Source organism: Lissotriton vulgaris, chromosome 9 (genome assembly GCF_964263255.1).
Source record: "Lissotriton vulgaris chromosome 9, aLisVul1.2, whole genome shotgun sequence".
In the NCBI taxonomy this organism is placed as follows: domain Eukaryota; kingdom Metazoa; phylum Chordata; class Amphibia; order Caudata; family Salamandridae; genus Lissotriton; species Lissotriton vulgaris.
Window position 1 is genome coordinate 245832579 of NC_141697.1, and position 12589 is coordinate 245845167.

Genomic DNA, 12589 nt, shown 5'->3' on the forward strand with positions numbered 1-12589 from the left:
TGGGCTGAATGGCTGTGTGTTGTGTCAATTGTGATCTGTGGACGGCGCCTGCCAGAGGCTAACATGTCGGAATGATTGTTTGTATACCCCATGACTCTGCACTAAAAATATAGTTTACAAGAACAAAAATTGGCTTCAGTCACAACATTGTGAAACATGCTTTGATACATGATTGAAAGTCACAACTTCTAGAGATGAAAGGTTACATGCGTATAGAGCAAATGTGCACCCAGATGGTCACAATTTTCCCAAGAGTAAGGATTCAACTTGTTCCCTTTATTTGAGAGACTGGAGTCCTGTTGGTGTCCTTCAGTAGGCCATTGAAAGACGACAGAAGTTCTGGATCCCACAATAAATCACAGTCTTTTAGACATCGCCATTCCTCAGTACAAAGATAACTAGCATTTGCAATGCAATAGGTCTCGCATTTAAGCATGTTTAAGCTTTTGGCATTGTAAATGACAATGCCTTTTATTTATGTTTTTAAAAATGAAAACAAAAGGGGAGGAGCTATGACAGCAAGCAAGATGGCGCATAGTCTCCCGGCTCCGCTGACCTCCGTCTTACGCTCCAAGATCCTGTCACTTATCCTGATTTCCTGCCCCGGATCCGTGTGTGTAAACTAATCCGCACTCCGATGGTGTGATCCCGGTGTTTTTCTGACTTTGTGGAGCGGAGTAACGTCGAGAACCGATTTGAGGCCTAACCCAGTCTGGAAGCCGGGGTCTCGAGTGCTGGCTTAGCCGGGTCTAAGTTGAACAACAGCGGACTGTTGAGGGCGGCAGGGTCCGGTCTCTGGAACTTTCGAAATGTTTGGATTGCTTTGCTACCGTCTGCAGCCTGGTGTTGTGTTGGAGGTGAGGAGACGAGTGACGTACGGTGCTGTGTTGCGGGGGTCCCTGACCCGAAGGCCCGGCACTTGCATCGCCGGCGCACCTTGGGTTGGGGTCTCGTCGCGCACTAATGCATGCTGACGGTTGGTCCCTCACGGCTCAGTCCAGCTCCGGCTGATCTTGCCCCGGAGAAGGCGCCTCTCCGCGGGGATCATTATGCCTGAGGAAATATGGAACCGGGTGGAGCAGGCCCAAAGTGGCCCGTCATTGCGGGAGGTGCTGGAGGCCCTAGAGGCACTTCAGGCGACTGTGGCAGCTCAGACCTGCGGCCTGTTGTAGGCGGCAGATGGACTTAAAGGACTGAGATCGGATCCTGACTCCATGCCCGAGACCCGGCAGCCAGCTTGCCTTTTGATCGACGCCCCAGTGGCGCACTTAGACCAGGTGCTGGAAGCTGTGCCTGCCCCTACAGAAGTGGATCTACTCGAATGGGCTGTGATCGGTGACTTAACTAATTTTTGGGAATCCCCGGTTTTGCAGCTGTCGGAACATTTACCTGCTGTCCCTGTCCTGGAACCCTTTAATTGGTACTGTGAACTGTTTTGGATTGTGTCGAACCCCCTCTCCAGTCGGTCTATCAAGATGGCGGATGTGATAATGCCTGGCTTCGGAGACGGAGAGGGACATCATTGGTACCAGCCGTTTACTTTGGGATCTACTGCTCTCTTTCCATCCACTGAACTATGTTCCGACCACTTCTGTATATCTTTTGACATCTTGATGATGGGGCTTTATTCGTCTGAGGTACTCGACGAAATCGATCGACGGGGCCAAGGCTGAGACTGTTGTTTGGGTGGTTCATTGTGGTTTTATCGGTAACGGGACTGCTTCATTAGCTTAGTCCGGGGCAAGGTTGGGGGTTCCCCCCTGGATGTTTTCTCAGTTTGGACTATTCAGATGTGACCGTTTCGGGGGGACCCCTTTGTTAGGGCGGGGGGGAGAGACCGGGAGCACGTAGAAGATAGCCCTTTTCCATTTCCCCTCTTTGGGTGGGGTTTAATTTCTTTCTGTCTTTCTCTGGGTCTTTCTATATTTCGGGTTTCAGTTCTTGGGCGACAGGCGCGCTGCTAGGGGGGTAGGCCGTAGTCATCTGCAGGGGTGCAGGGTGGGGGGTTGGGGTATGGGTGTTTTGTTTTTTGTTTTATTTCTATGGCCTTTTTTCTTCTTATCTTTCTTTGCCCTTTTCTTTTCTTCTTTTCTGGGTCAGTGTAATGGGTTCATTTTTATGGCCATCTCTGCTGTTTCATATGTGCCTCAATTCTCGCGATGTTTCAGTGCTACTGGGCGGACATTCAGCTGGCGCGGACTATATTTGTACGCTCGCTTTTCCTGAATAGTATGTTTTAACGCCGCTGACTTACACGAAGATGATTTAACTGTGGACATATTGCTATTTCGCCCCCCCCCCTTTTTTTTCGCAACTTGAGATATTGTATGGCACCTGATCCTTCTATCTTATATTATAAAATGGTACCTTTTTATCCTGTTACTAACTTGATATGTTTCACAACCAGTACGTATTGTGGACGTGATGAATCTGCTCCCCGGGATGCTGAGTCTGGGTTTTGATTGCTTTATTGAGTTGCAACTGCTTAGCGGCCGGCCCTGGGGGTTGTAGGCCTGTGTTTGTACTTGGTTGAAATGTCCAATAAAGGTTTTCCAAAAAAAAAAAAATGAAAACAAAAATAAAAGGCATTGTTATTTTCAATATGAATAGCTCAAACTCGCGTAAATGCGAGACCTATTGCATTGCAAATGCTTGTTGTTCAATTCCACTGATGACTCACGCCTCGCAGAAAGGTAAACTGACGGCATCACAACAGCTGTGAGTTCAGGCTGCGGTCCCAACCAGCCCTGCTGACAGCTGACAGGAAGCGGTTTTCATTGGTTTATGCAGTTAACTTGGAAACAGCCGTATGGCAAGAATGGTCACGTGTTTCAACAAGAAAGGAGGTTGTTTACGTCACGTGCCACTAGGTTGAGCTGGCGGCTTCAGAAGAAAACAAGAACACTCTGCTGCCCACGTTTGAGTCTAAGTATGATGTGGCCACCATCTTTCAGCGGCCAATCCGTTTATTAGCCACACGTCGAAAACGCAGCCAGGCACTCCACCAATTTGTGGAAAATGAAACCGCTCCAGTAGCAATAGCAAACTTTGGAACCAAGTAGGAAAAGCAAGGAAAGCATGTTATACAAATGCTTAATACTATAAAATGCAATATTGTAGAAACCTACTTTGCTACTAGGCAGTAGCTTCTCCGGTGTTGTCAAACTGGCTCTTAGACTGAGAGCTGTTTAAGTGCAGTCTGATTGCCAATGAAAAATTCCTTTTTTAATATGGCCGAAGATGTAAAGGACTCGAGAAGCTAAATGTACCGACATTGATATAGAAGAAGGGCTACCCTGGCTGATATGCTGAGAATGTCTTACCAGGCTGTGGAAATGCTTAGCGTCCATTTTGCAATTAAGATATTTTAAGGAAATGTCAGCTCTGATCAGAATTCAGAAATGTCATAAAATTGATATAAGAACGTGCAGACATACATTTAATGTGGCACATATCTAATACATAATAAAATGTACCTTATGTTATTATTCATGAACTAAACCATTATAATGATGTAAGAAACTAACCATTTCTTCTTACTTCTTGTTGAATAATCCACACTGATATTCCTGTCATTTCTACCCCAACTTTACGATAAATTACAGTAATTACTCCATCTAGGTCATTGTCACTTATTAACACAGAAATCCACTCATGGTGTTACCCCGTCTGTTGCCAAGCATTGTGTTTCGTTCTTTTTCTTTTTTCAGCATCACAGACAGTGTCCCTGTCTGGGCAGAGTGTGACTGACTGTACATCAGCTTCAAATATAGGAACCCTGACGGGAACAGGGTGGTGTGCTGCACAGGGGCAGAAGGGGAGATGGCGTGGCATGTGCTCTCTGCTAAGATGTTACCTTTATCAATCAAAGACGACTAATACAAGCCTCCCAAGTTTAATCTACTGTGGAAGTTGTCAGGATGGTTTAGCGAAGAAGTAGCAGAGGGTGACCATACCAGTGCAGAGGTAATGGAGACTCTCAGGGATACTACATGGAGCATTGACGGAAAAAGGGAGCTCAGTGGGTGGTAACACTTCGTGTACGTACATGAAAACAAGCGCGGTGTGCGCGCGCTGCTAGGAATGTAAGGTTTACAACTGGCACCCGGCCGCGCTGCTGCTCTCTCTCGAGACCCCTAGGCCATTGGAGTCAAAGTTTAAAGAGAAGGCGGGACATGCGCCGGTCTTTGTTTGACAAGCAGATGCACGAGCTTTCTGAAAGCTTTCTGGATGTCTGCAGTGAGAACAAGAGGCCATCTCCCAGGGCAGCGCATGTGCGCTGCGCTAGGCGAGACCTAAAAAGGTATTTTCATCCAACCTATGATCAGAAGTTGAATTCTGTTATTAAAGGCATCTGTAAACTGCTTTGGGAGGAGGCTCGAAGTCCAGCTGCTGGCTTTCTGACTCGGAAGTCAAAAGTACAATTTGAGTTCTTCAAATTAGATTTGATTTTGGTAACTCAGAATACAGAACAACTGGCCACTGTGACCCTGTGATATCCTATTTCATAATGGGGATGGAAGGAGGGGGAAGGGAGTGAGGGGGAGCCCAAAGAGATGTTTGACTAAGTTGATATCTCAAATTTAGGGGATTATCACTAGCGTGGTTAACTTTTGAGTCAGGATCTGCATCCAACCCACACTCCCAACACCTGAGAAAAGATTCTTACCAAGGATAATAAAGACAACCACTCATTGGATAAACATGTTTCTGTGAATCAAATGGGCAAATGAAACGTAGCTCGAGATGGTAGTGTCTGAAGCATGGATCGTTTTACTTTCTGTCTTTTGTGAAGGTTGAAGTTTTTCTCCCAATGGTTTATAGAAGCTAAGTTTAATACTACTAGCAGTAATAAGGTAACATAGCCCGATTGCCAAGTGATAGTTCATACACACCCTATCATTGTTTAAACACTGATAAAGGTGGGTAGCATTCCAGTTCAGTATTTTTTTTATTTTGAAACCTGTGTTTTACATCCCTTTAAAAACAATGATCATAGCATCCCATAACTACAAATATGTATTTTCTTTTTGCCAGGAATGAAAGAATTAAAATTCCAGAAATCCATGATTACAGCTATTTAAATATTTGCTAACTACAACACAAACCAGATTGTTTCCTCCTTTAATTAGATGGTGCAGTGGAAAGGTTCCTGTTTTTACTTTAGAAGTGCAGTGCCAGCTTTGCCTATTTCATTTACCAGCATCACCGTCGGGGCATTAAAATAAAATGCATCAGTTTCTCAGGGTGGGTTGGCCAGCAGTGACAGCTGCCCATTCTACAAACAGCAAATTTCTTATTTGGTAAGGCAGTCACTCACTTTTTAAGTCTCATTATTGGATCCTTTAGGTTTTTGTAACTTGTTTGTTGATAGCCAATTAGGGGGAGCATGGAGCCCAACAGCTAGGGCTGTTGATCTCAAATCTGGGGAACAGGGTTCGAGGCTCAGCAATGACACTCAACATCCTGTGCTTCTGGGCAAATCATTTAATCTCCCTGTGCCTAACAAAAATGAATGTGTCCTTTTGTAAGCAACTGGTGCTCGTGTAAAGCGCTCTGATACCCAATACCCTTGGGTCAAGTTTGCGCTATATAAAACTCCAGAAAGAAAATTATTTATAAACTCATTAAGCATCACAATATCAACTTTTCGTCTCTCATAAAGCTTAGCCATTGATTTATTTTTTCCTAATAGAAAATCCCAAATCTACTAGTCCAGTCCTGTTTTTACTTTATATGAAGGTTAGAGTCCCTAGAGGCAAGCAAATTGGCTATGATGGGTGGGGTGATCACCTGGAAAAACCGAGATTAAGACGAGCTATTGGCTTTGGCAATGTTTTGTTGCCATGCAGTACACCAATGCAGTACAGCAATGCAGTGCTATGCAGTGCGGCTAAAACTAATTTTAAGAAGTGCTATGACGCAGCTGGGGCTAATGAGCTTTTTTTTTTTAGTGTATGAACGCAGGATGCCTCATAGTACTTTTTAAAATTATTTTAAGCCATGCCGCACAGCTGCTGTACAGCATGGCTACAAATTATTGCCAATGTGGGTAATACCCAAGCTGCACCAGATGAACTAAAGGCCAGTAGTCTCAAAGGCTAGACCTATTAGTTTTTACCAATGCTTGTTAGTTCTCTCCACACTGCCACTGTTAATCTGAGCAATCAGTTAATCTCCCCTTGTGTGGAAAAGAAAAATATGACATGTGGCAAAAAGATCCTGTCACATTAAAAAAAAAAAGCAATTGCATCCATGTCTTGGCGAAAATACATTTTAAAGAAGTTAACTTCTTTTGTCACGGTAAAAACAGATATCTGTTGCCACAAACATCCATTTCAAAGGCGAAAAGGACTTTTTGGAAGTGTGTATGACATAGTTAAACATAGCTAAAAGAAGAGAAAATACAAGTAGTACCTCCATCACAGCGCGATTAGTGGAAGGAAAGCAAACTAGCTGAAGCAGTTTGTATTTCGTCCATGCTCCAGCTGAAAGAAGAGAAAGTTAAGCCAGCATCCACTGGTCAATGAGAAGGCAGCAAATAAGAGTGACAATAAAGCTAAAAGATGTTAAGTAATGGACAGGCTGTAAGCCCCTTGTATACAATAGCTCTTGCAACCAAGAGCGCATGCCACACATGTGCTGTTGCAGGCCTAAAAAGGGTAATGGGAACTGATTCTTATTGGTCATCAGCTGCTTAGGTCCAGAATGGACTTCCATTTAAAAGAAGAGAATGGCACTGTGATTTATCCTGATCGATTGATCAGATGTGCTGGACATGAAGTCTCAGATCCAGGGATAAAGGCATTATGCTAAAACACAGTATGATGTGTGAGGATTTATGCTTTGGAGAAGTAATTTTACAATATAAAAAAAGTATCTTTTGCTGCTGGCCGCTCCCGCATCTACTCGTGCCGCCTCTCCTCTTACTGCCTGCTGGTCCCAGCAGCCCCTGGGACAGACTCCCTGTCCCATCCCCGCACTGCAGAGCAGGGCAGGGATTGGTCTGAGCAGGAATGAAAGACACCCTGCTCAGACCAGGGAGTCTGTGGTGTTTCTCCAGCCCGGCTGCTCAATGCAGCTGAGCTGGAGAAAACCGAAGTGCCGATGTGTGTTGAATTTTTCCAGTTCTGATTAATTGACATTAGACCCTTTGTGGACTAGACTAGGCAAGAAACTTGTTGACCTCACTTTTTACAAAATGATCACGACTGCTTTTTAGGACCATTGAATCCCACACAAGCCTCATTGTTTTTAGTTAGGTTAGTGAGCTGCACTAGTAAAGTTTACTTAAACTCACCATCACTAGACCTATTTTAAATCACTTTTGTCCACCATACTACACATGCTTCACACCCCACTTACCCACATCTCATCATATGACAAAATTAAAAGATCTCCGGCAAAGAGCCCCTTTGGGGGTGCCCGTCGGGCATTGCAGCGCCGACCCGACGAGGAGCATGCCCAGATGAAGCATGATACCTTTCGGGGTGTGTGAGGGCACTTGCTCTTGTTGGAGCGTATTCCACTGACCTGGCATACCACTAGTACTCAACCCTTCATGTCTCCTAACTTTGTCTAAGGAACTGCATACTCTTGTTTTGAAGTCATTATTGAAGGGAGCAGATGTGCTGGACCTATATAAAAGCTCCTGATTCCTCTTGTTTAAAGAATCTTCCACATGGATGCCAGGACAAATACCACGTCACCAAGAGAGGTCCACTGCTGAGTCCGAAGTCTGACACCAAACCAACTTCTACTCAATCTCAACCAGTGTCATTATGAGATTACAAAAGCAGAATCAATTGTCATACATTCCGACTCTGACCTGGTGCCTCTGCCTTGGCAAACACACAATAAAGTTTCCTTTATCTTTCTTTCTCCGAGTCTGAACAAGAGATTCTCAGAATAGGGATGATAATGGTGGAGATGGGTTTCTCAGCACCCAATTACACAGATGATAATTTTTACATGGTTTTACAAGTGCCCTGTGAGCTTGACAGCTTCCCTGATACAGGGGTTGACTCGCCACTTAGCCCACCTTTGGGAGAAAGTGTATACTTTGCAATGATGGTCCGGTGGGCAGCTGAGGTTCTAGATCTACATCTGCCATCCGATGAGACCAAAATGAAAGTCCTTAACGAAATGTTTTTGCCTGGACTAGCGATATCTGACCATTGATTGCCATCTGGTCAAAAATCCTATTGCTGACCAAATCCCTGTTTCTGGCCAGTGGTGAATAAGCGTTACAGACTTGTTGAGATCCTAATTTTCTTACTAAACATCGTACTCTCGAAAACCTTGTGGTTCAGGCCTCAACTAGTAATGTGAAACCCTATTCATTCCCCATGACTCCTTCAAACAGAGTTGAGACTTTGCCAAGAGTATGTTTTCATAGTCCAGTTCAGTTAATGTTGTCTGCCTCTTTGGCTGCTACACGCATGCCCTATGGGTGACATGGTCATGGAGATCTTGCTGGTGGTTCCAGAAAACCTTAGTCTCCTTGGTTCAGGTCATTGATGTCCGATAAGACTATCCAAACATGTTATCTGTGGTAGCCTGGATACTGCTGATTTTTTGGGAAGTTCAGTTGCCACAAGTGTTGTACTTGGCTAGCACTCATGAATGTGACCCAGATCAGATGATTTTCCAGCAATGTGCAAACCTCTCTCATGGATATGTTTTTTATTGGCTCATGCTTTGTCAGTGGAAAAGCAGATTCTGCTATGGAGCCCTTTAAGCTAATTAGAGCCCTGGCTCACTCCCTGGGTCAGTTGACCACTGCCAAACAGTTTCCACATCGATTCAAAGGGTTCAGTAGCTGTTCCTGATGGGTGACGTATAGGCAAAGGCAGTCTTCCCAACAATACAGCAGTGATCCCAGTCCTTTATAGGCCATAGGCGTGCTATGTTATGGTATGTGGATTTGTAGAGTGCTGCTAATCATTCTTGAGTTTATCTAGGCATGGGTCAGGCAAGGTGCATTTGCAATGCATTAGGTCTCACATTACTAAAGGTTTAGGGCACACATTTTTATATACCCATCCTTCAGTCCCACAGACATAACCTGTGCTTCAAGGTAAGCTAGAAGAATTTTCAGCTTGCTGTGCTCCCTTTTTGTTTCACAGCGCTGCTTGGGTGTTTACTAAAGTGATGGCATTGTTCACGATTATTCTTCGGAGGTGGGGATGCCAGTTTTCCTTATCAGATCCACTAGCTGTTGAAGGTAGACTTGCTACAGACATTCATAGACCACCTCCAGGTGACCGCAAACCTCCTAATATCATTTGGACTTACTATCAACAAGCCGGAGTCACAGCTGACTCCTTCTCAGAGGATTCCATTTATTGTGGCTGTCTAAGAGACAGAACAGTTCTGAGCCTTCTCACTGCCACAACGAGTCGAGAACAATCTGGCGATGATCTGATGTTTGATCTCTCGGCGGCCTTCGACATGGTCCACTACGAGGTGCTACTGGACCGGTTAGTCGAAAATGAGTTCAAGGCAAGGCCCTTCTAAAATCTTGACTCTTCGATAGAACCCAAACAGTGGACCTGGACAAGGATCAATTGAGGCCTTTTTCCTGCCCTGTGGAGTTCCACAGGGTTCGGCGCTTAGTCCTACACTGTTCAATGTATACGTGCCCCCGCTGTCAGCCCTTATACGATCATTTGGGCTCCAGCTGACCTCCTATGCCGATGACACACAAATAGTGTTGTCAATACAGAAGGGCAAAGAGGCTGAGACATGTTGGGACTGTCATGACTGCTAGCAAGCCATTGCAAGCTGGATCTCAGCAAATTGCCTCAAGCTAAATGCAGGGAAAACTGAGGTGATCATCTTTGGCAATTCCTCAAATCTCTGGTCACCCGATTGGTGACCTGAAATCATGCCCGCCCCCAGTACCTACGGTTAAGGTGAAGACTGGGGGGGATGATCGTGGATGCGAAACTTTCCTTTAGAGAGCAGATTAGTCGAGTTGTTCCCTCCTGTTCCCACCTTCTCAGGATTTTGAGGAATTTCTTCTTCCTGAAGACGGCCTCAGAACAGTAGTCACGGCTCTTATTTTATCCCGACTTGACTTCTGCAACAGCCTTTATCTTAACATCCAAAAAAGACACCTTAATCGATATCAGGTCGTGCAAAAGGCAGCAGCCAGGGTCATCTTGGGCATCCCAAAGTGTGTTTCGGTGAAGAAGGGACTTCGAAACCTCCACTGGCTTCCGGTGAAATAACACGTGGAATTGAAGGCCCTGTGCACGGTCTTTAAGGCCCTGAAAGGAGCTGGCCCTGCTTACATGAGACAACATCTCCAATGGTATGTTCCCGGCAGAGCATTGCGCTCGGCCGATGCAAAACAAATAAAAATTCCAAGGATTAAAACAGCCAATTGGAGGGGGGGGGGGGGGCAGGAGTTTTTTCTGCTGCGCCGCAAAGGCTTGGAATGGCATTCCCCTCCACCTCAGAAGTGCAACTGAGCTCCTTCCTTTTAGAAGGGGGCTGAAAACCTGGCCTTTTTTGCCTGAAATAGTCATTCCTGTCCAGTAACCAAGTAGGCAGCTCCCAGGGCCAGGACACCTCAGGGTAGCAGTGTGCTTTACAAGCTTTATTAACTTAACATAACATGTTTCCGCCTCTGTCCTGGATCACGTGAGGACAGCTCTGAGGCTTCTCGGCCTCTTAGCCTCCTGTGTCTTCCTTGTAAGCTGTAACAGGTGGCATATGCAGACAGCAATGGAATCTCAAGTTTCAGTGGGCCCAGCATCAAGGAAATCTGACAGATGTCCTCCAAATCTCGAAAGACACGATCTGCAGTAATGGCGGTTCTACTGAAATTGATCCTGCGGTTGGCCCATCTCCCTTCCATACCTAGAGCTGCAAGTATGGACAGATGCATCCCTTTTGGGTTGGGAAGTTCATCTGGGGAAGGTGGAGATTAGAAGACTCTGGTCTTTGTCAGGAGGCCCAGCTCCACATCATTTGTCTGACTCTGAAGGCCTTTCTGTCATTCATCAAGGAGAGGTTGGTGCAGATTCTCATGGACAATATCACTGCTGTGTGGTATTGCAATACGTGGAGTTGAGTAGGATCCTGGATCCTTTACCAGCAAGCTCTGTGTGCCTGGTTGGATCGCTTGGGCATTTTCCCCATGGCCAACCTCTTGGCAGGGTCCCCGAATGCAAGAGCAGACGAGCTCAGCAGGCAGCATCTACATCATAGCTGGCATTTACATCCCGAGGTGGCGCAGGGCATCATCCAACAGTGGGGAGAACTATAGCTGGAACTTTTCACCACATTCGAGGACATGTAGTGTTAAAAGTTTTACCTGTTGGAGTTTCCACAAGAACATTTGTTAGGTGAGACATTCCGAGTGGAATGGAACACAGAACTCCTGTAAGCCTTCCCACCCCTGTCTGGAGTTCTGAAAACAATCCAGAACAACCGGACTCAAGTCATCGTAGTGACTCCAGATTGAACAAGGCCTGTGTGGTGCCTGGATTGTGTGGGCATGAGCATTTGTCCTCCAAACAGGCTACCACTTTGTGAGGATCTTCTGTAACGACAACACAGCAGGGGCTTTCACCGAAATCTGTGCAATCTACGTCTACATTTGTTGAGGTTTCTTTTAGCAGCATCTGACTATATTTGATCTGCTGCCTGAAGTGAGGGACATCATCTTTGACCCCGGGTGCTTTTCCACAAAACCACTTATGCTGGGCACTGGGACAAATTTGCGGCCTAGTGCTGCAAGATTGACTCCTTACAAGGAAATCTGTCGGAAGTCCTTTTTTTACGTTTACTGGACCAACCATCTTTGTTTAAATCACCTGGTGTGATAAGATTTATTAAGGGTTTGAATCACTTGTTAGCTTCCATGCTTTTTGTGGGACCTTAACTTTATCTTGGCGTTTCTCATGTGGGTGCCCTTTCAGCCAATGCCTAGTAGCTCGCTGCATTCCCTGACTGAAGGTATAGCACTGTTAAATAAGTTCATCACATGCGTAAACTCCAGGCACTTTCTATGTAAAATCTGTGACTCCCTTTCACATAAGGCAGCCATGGTGATGGATTGCCCTCTTTGTTCCTCCTTTTCCCTCAACAGGAGGAAACGCTCAATTGCTGGACCTCATAAGGCGTTTAAACTTTTAAATTGATTTTGGGGTTCTCTGGGATGTAGAAAGGGAAGGGTGTGCAAAAAACGAGCCTGCCAAGGTGGATAGTCCTCTGCATCGAAATCTGCTATGCACTGGCCAAAAAGCCGTCCCCAAAAGGCCTGAGCTTATTTCACAAGGGCTAAGGCAGATATTATTGAGTAGGCTCATGGAGTGTGTCCTTTTCATCTGCCAGGCTGTGGCGTAGGCATCAGTGCATATATTTACAAAGCACTGCTACCTTAACAGGCAGATCCTGCAGGAACAGCACTTTGTCTGCTAAGTCCTGCATGACTGTATAGTGTGAGCCCGTTTTAAAGACCCACCACCTTTGGTATCTATTGTAAGGGGAGTATATCAGCAGCTAAAAGAATCCAGCAAAAAAACAAGTTGCCCACTTTCAGTAATGCTGTTCCTGGTAGAAACTCCATCTAACT

The 12589-nt window shown here is 45.5% G+C and overlaps 1 protein-coding gene across 4 annotated transcripts in view; it reads left to right on the forward strand.

Annotated features, from left to right (window-relative positions):
* DDHD1 (DDHD domain containing 1) overlaps positions 1–12589 on the forward strand; it is a 463741-nt gene that overhangs the window by 393869 nt on the left and 57283 nt on the right. The window lies entirely within an intron of this gene.